Source organism: Lycium barbarum, chromosome 9 (assembly GCF_019175385.1).
Source record: "Lycium barbarum isolate Lr01 chromosome 9, ASM1917538v2, whole genome shotgun sequence".
Classification (NCBI taxonomy): Eukaryota; Viridiplantae; Streptophyta; class Magnoliopsida; order Solanales; family Solanaceae; genus Lycium; species Lycium barbarum.
In genome coordinates, this window is record NC_083345.1 from 104,003,367 (window position 1) to 104,009,142 (window position 5,776).

Genomic DNA, 5,776 nt, shown 5'->3' on the forward strand with positions numbered 1-5,776 from the left:
TCGTTGTATACAACAAGTATAAGGAGAATATTCCCCTAAAAAATATGTAGAAATGAAACAAAAAATGGTAAAACAAAATAATTACTCATACAAAGAATTTATTGTTGGTACTAATGTAATAATCCAATGTGTCATAGAAGTTATAATCTTTGATTAATCACGTCAAAAGCTCTCTAGACAGATCATAAGAGATCTACGTTTTCAAATAACTGACTTTGTACCTCCATGTCTTCGTACTAATAGACAGATTCTCCTTCACATGCACCGCTATCTAATGAGTGATAGTTGTGGTGTCCCCATCAAATATTGTTTCACTATAAGAAGTATATTTTCTTCTCCAACACTCTACATTTTATAGTAAAAATTGATATGGGCAATCAATTGTTTTCTGTTTGTTGTTGGTTTTTTTTTTCTATTTTTTTTTTTTTTAGTTTTTACTGCTTAGTGACTTCAGCTTGATGTCGGCCTTCGACTATTGATTGCACATAATATAATTATTTTCAATTGTCACAAAATATGTAATGTTTTAAATAGCGACGCCTTAAAATTTGTAATTGAATTATATAACTATTTGCGATGAAAAATATTCATAGGTAAATATAAAAGATCTTTGGCTATGATTTTGTAGAGTGACAAGTGACAACCGACAATTATTTTCACTCTCTTCATAGGAACAAAAAATAAGAAATCATAGAATAATGTGGTAAAGGCCAACAACATCTTATGAAAATGCAAGTCTCAATGCAAACATAAAACGTAATGTGAGTCGTGTCATGGTTCCACATTGAACAATTATACTAACATAGCGTCAACTTGCAAGTCTAGACATTGTAAAAGTGTTGGGTGTTTTTAGGATCTTTGATTAAATATTTACCACTAATGTGAAACTTGAAATATCATAAAATGAAAGAAACTAACCAACTAGGATTTCAAATAATTATGATAAAGGCATTGCAGCGTTAAAAAATTGTACATGTCCTGGGCGTTCGTGAAAATATAATTATTAAATGATAAATTATGATCATAAATAAATAAAAAAAAAAGCTCTTTATGTAATTTTAAGATAGTTTGAAGTGAAAGAATAAATAAATAAATTAATAAAAATGATATAATGATATATTATCACTAATAAAAATACAATTAACTTACATGTTAAAGTGTAGGAAAATTGTTATTAATAGCTGGTATATATTATCAAGTAATTAATTTGTGTTCATTTCTTATTTATAAAGATATATGTTTCAAAAAATTTGGTGTTCCAATCAAATTCTTGAATAAATATATCCAACAAAAACATTTATCTTCTTTATTTAATTCATACATAAATACTTCTTATTTAATAGATTTAGTTATTGATATACCTCATAGGGGGCGTAAGTGTAGGATTTCTATAGTATAGGGGAATTAAGTGTTTAAATTTTAAAATTAGGGAGTGTATCAGAAACTGAGTCATATTATAAGAAAGTTATTACTAATATTTTGTATATCTTATTAAGTAATCAATTTGTATTCATTTCTTATTTATAAAGATACATATTTTTTTAAAAAAAAAAATCGTTGCTTTAACAAAAGTGTGAATAAAGATATCCAATATATTGTGATATATTTAGTTACAGATATACCACATAGGGGTGTAAGTGTGTGATTTTTATAGTATAGAGGCTATAAGTGTTTAAATATTAAAATTTAGGGAGTGTATCCAAAACTGAGTCATATAGGAAAGTTATTGCCAATAATCGGTATATCCTATTAAGTAAGTAATTTGTGTTCATTTCTTATTTATAAAGATACATGTTTAAGAAATTTGTGGATTTATTTAAATGCATGAGTAAAGATATCCAAAATGTTTATCTTTTTTTATTAACTTTCATAAAAATAAATACATAAGGACTTCATATATATAATTTTAATTTTATTTTGAATAATTATATTTTAATATATTTAGTTACAGATATACCTCATAAGAGGTGTAAGTGTATGATTTCTATAGTATAGGGGATATAAGTGTTTAAATTTAAAATTTAGGGAATGTATCATAAATGAGTCATATTATAGGAAGATTATTAAAATTATTACTAATATCCAGTATATCCTATTAAGTAATCAATTTGTGTTTCATTTCTAATTTATAAAAATATATATTTAAAAAAATTCATTATTTTTATAAAATGTGTGAACAAAGATATCACACAAAAGTGTTAATCTTCTTTCTTTTATTTCATTAAATAAATACATAAAAACTTCTTATTTATAATTTTGATTTGCTTCTGAATAATTATATTGTGAAATATCTAGTTATATCTCATAGGAGGCGTAAGTGCATGATTTCTATATTATGCGGGGAAGGGGGTGTGTTATAAGTGTTTAAATTTAGGAAGTGTATCAAAAACTGATTCATATTATAGAAAGTTATTACTAATAGTCAGTATATCTTATGGGGAATTAATTTATGATCATTTCTTATTTATAAAGAAAACATGTTTCAAGAATTTTGTTTTAATCAAATGCGTGAATATAGATATCCAACAAAAATGTTTATCTTCTTTATTAAATTTCACTAAAATAGATACATAAAAACTTCATATTTATAATTTTAATTTTCTTTTTGTATAATTATATTTTAATATATTTAGTTATAGACTTATCTCATAAGGGGTGTATGTGTATGCCTTCTATAGTATAAGGAGTATAAGTGTTTAAATTTTAAATTTTAAAATTTAGGGAGTATATCATAAACTGAATCATATTATAGGAAAGTTATTACCAATATACAGTATATCTATATCACACAGAAATGTTTATCTTCTTTATTATATTTAATTTAAAAAATAAATAAAAACTTCTTATTTATTATTTTAATTGCATCTGAATAATTATATTGTGATATATTTAGTTACGGATGTACCTCATAAGGGATATAAGTGTATGATTTCAATAGTATAAGTGGTATAAGTGATTAAATTTTAAACTTTAGGGAATGTATCATAAACTGAGTCATATTATAGGAAAGTTATTACTAATATTTGGTTTAAGTAATCAATTTTTTTTTCATTTCTTATTTATAAAAATACATGTTTCAAAAAGATCATTGTTTTAATAAAATGCATGAATAAATATATCACACAAAAATGTTTATCATGTTTATCATATTTTATTAAAATAAATACATAAAACTTCTTACTTATCATTTTAATTTGCTTTTGAATAATTATATTGTGATATACTACGTACCTCATACATAGGGGGTGTAAATGTATGATTTCTATATTATGGGATTGGGTTTTTTTTTTTTTTTGTGGAGGGGGGGGGGGGTGTATAAATGTTTACATTTTAAAATTTAGGATGTGTATCAGAAAGAACTGGCTCATAATATAGAAAGTTATTATTAATAATTGGTATCTTATTAAGAATTAATTTGTGACCATTTCTTATTTATAACGATACATGTTTCAAGAAAAATTAAAATATATTTTTAGTATATTTAGTTACAGATATACCTCGTAGGGGTTGTAAGTGTAGGATTTCTATAGTATAGGGGTACAAGTTTTTAAATTTTGAAATTTAAGGAAACTAAGTCATATTATAGAAAAGTTATTACTAATAGTCGGTATATGTTATTAAGTAGTTAATAAGTGCTCATTTCGTATTTATAAAGATACATGTTTCAATAAATTCTCCTTTTTAATCAAATGCGTGAATAAAAATATCAAACAAAAATGTTTATCTTCCCTATTAAATTTTATAAAAATAAATACATAAATGCTTATTATTTATAATTTTAATTTGCCTTAAATAATTGTATTTTAATACATTTAGTTAAACATATACCTCATATGGGTGTACGTGTAGAAATTTTTATAATATAGGAAATTTTTTAAATAATTTTCTCAACATTCTTTTTGTTTTTACTCCTTTTTAGGTTAGCTCGAAATATTAGGTGACAAATTTTCCCCCTTTTCTTTTCCCAAATCCCTCTTTTAAACACTAGTGCCGTCTCCAACCCCATTTACTCCCCCATATCTCCACTTCCCATCCCATTATGTAATTAGCCTCCAATCTTAACCTCTATTGCAAATCTCTATTTGATACGAAAATATAATTATGGGACGCAGAAGGCTATATCCTTAGAGTAAGTAAAGTAAAATCCTCCGCCTCTTTACTTTTTGAATGGTTCAGAACAATTTTTTTTAAAGTATTTTTTTTTTTTTTTTGCAGTATATGCAAACGGATAAAAGTATAGACTGGTTTTGCTCAATCAGTAATGACGGGTCTTCAACCATGAAGAGGTATTTTTTTTGTTCTGAAAAATCTATAATTTATATAATTGAAAACGGAATTGTCAAGTAATCGAATAATTCACTGTGCAACTTTGATTGAGTATCCTCGCTAGGAGTACTTGTTTCTTAATTATTATTTGTTTCAGAAATTAATAGTATTAATTTTGTGATTAAAGTTTGAAAATATATATAATTTAGAACATGATATCAAAAAGTGCACTAATATAATATATCTTCTTGTTTCATGCAGGTACATGCATGAAGGTGGAAACAAATTCAAGAATAACATTACTAGATGAGTGAAGCTACATTAGCCAATGAGGAAGCAACATACTTTTTTCTTATTAATTTATCATGTTTATGTGTTGTAATCACTTTCATTTTGAATAGATTTTTTTTTAAAAAAAATTAAAGGAATTTGTAATGGAATATTATCTCAATTCAATTTTAGTCATTCTTACTTAATTTTTTTAAGTACCTTGCATGTTTATTTACGTTATTTTCATTTTGTATATCATTAAAGAATAAAATATTTTCTTGCTTAGGAAAATCACATTTTCGTCACCAACGAATTGGTTCGTCACAAGTGATTATATTTGGTGACAATAATTTGTCCTAAAATTACATTATTGAGTACGAATTAACTATGTATTTGTTTGAGTCAAAATTCATACTTTGCCCAATTAGTTAAATCTATGTAAAGAAAGTAAAGGGGTTAACCACAGTCAGTAGTAATTTGATTTAAACTAAGTACTTTGATCAAGCTAATAAGATGAACAGTTAAAGTATTAAACGACAATGAGAAGAGAAAGAAAACTTATTCTTCTCATTATGAGTGCTTGCAATCTAATTCTTCTTCAACTCGTAAATTATAAGAACTTGACATAAATATCAATATGAACTAGAAGATTGAGCAAGGAAGTAAAGGATTTTGGTATAATTCTCTTGTATGTATTCGACGCCCAAAAATGTAAAAATGATAAGCTATTTCTAGATCTTCAGGTTGGTCTGCCCGTTGTGATGTAACGTATGTCATTAATTCCTGAGTTAATGATTGATAATAAATGTCGTGATTCTTGCCATGCGTTATTGTTTCCTTTATGGTCATAATACGCAATTACTTCATTATCCCGTATATCGCGTTCTTGCATCTCCGAGATTCTCTTGGTATGTTGCCGTAAATATTCACGGCGTTGCATTGATTCCACTTCTTCGGCGTCACCTTCCGATTCATTTCATCTTCTTTTGTGAGTTCACATGGGTATTTATGTAATTCAAATTTCTACCCATACAGATAGTCCCTCAATTTTTCGGGTTCATCACAGCGATGTTCCCGAGAAATTATCCTATTGATTTCTAAGAATCATGCCTTGGCATGAAATTTGAATCGTCTCAGGCATGGAATGTGGTCCATGGTGGGAAATCGTGGGTCGTAAATGAAGCAATTACGTGGAGTAACTGCAGAAGTTGATTAGACGCGTCTTAATGATGACGTCAGA

The 5,776-nt window shown here is 26.3% G+C and overlaps 1 long non-coding RNA gene across 1 annotated transcript; it reads left to right on the forward strand.

The window, feature by feature from the left end:
- Window positions 1-3,957: 3,957 nt before the first annotated feature.
- Window positions 3,958-4,722, forward strand: LOC132611338 (uncharacterized). The gene is made up of 3 exons (XR_009571551.1): window positions 3,958-4,129; window positions 4,216-4,286; window positions 4,528-4,722. It is a non-coding gene; the product is annotated as an uncharacterized LOC132611338 (long non-coding RNA).
- The last annotated feature ends 1,054 nt before the right edge of the window (window positions 4,723-5,776 follow it).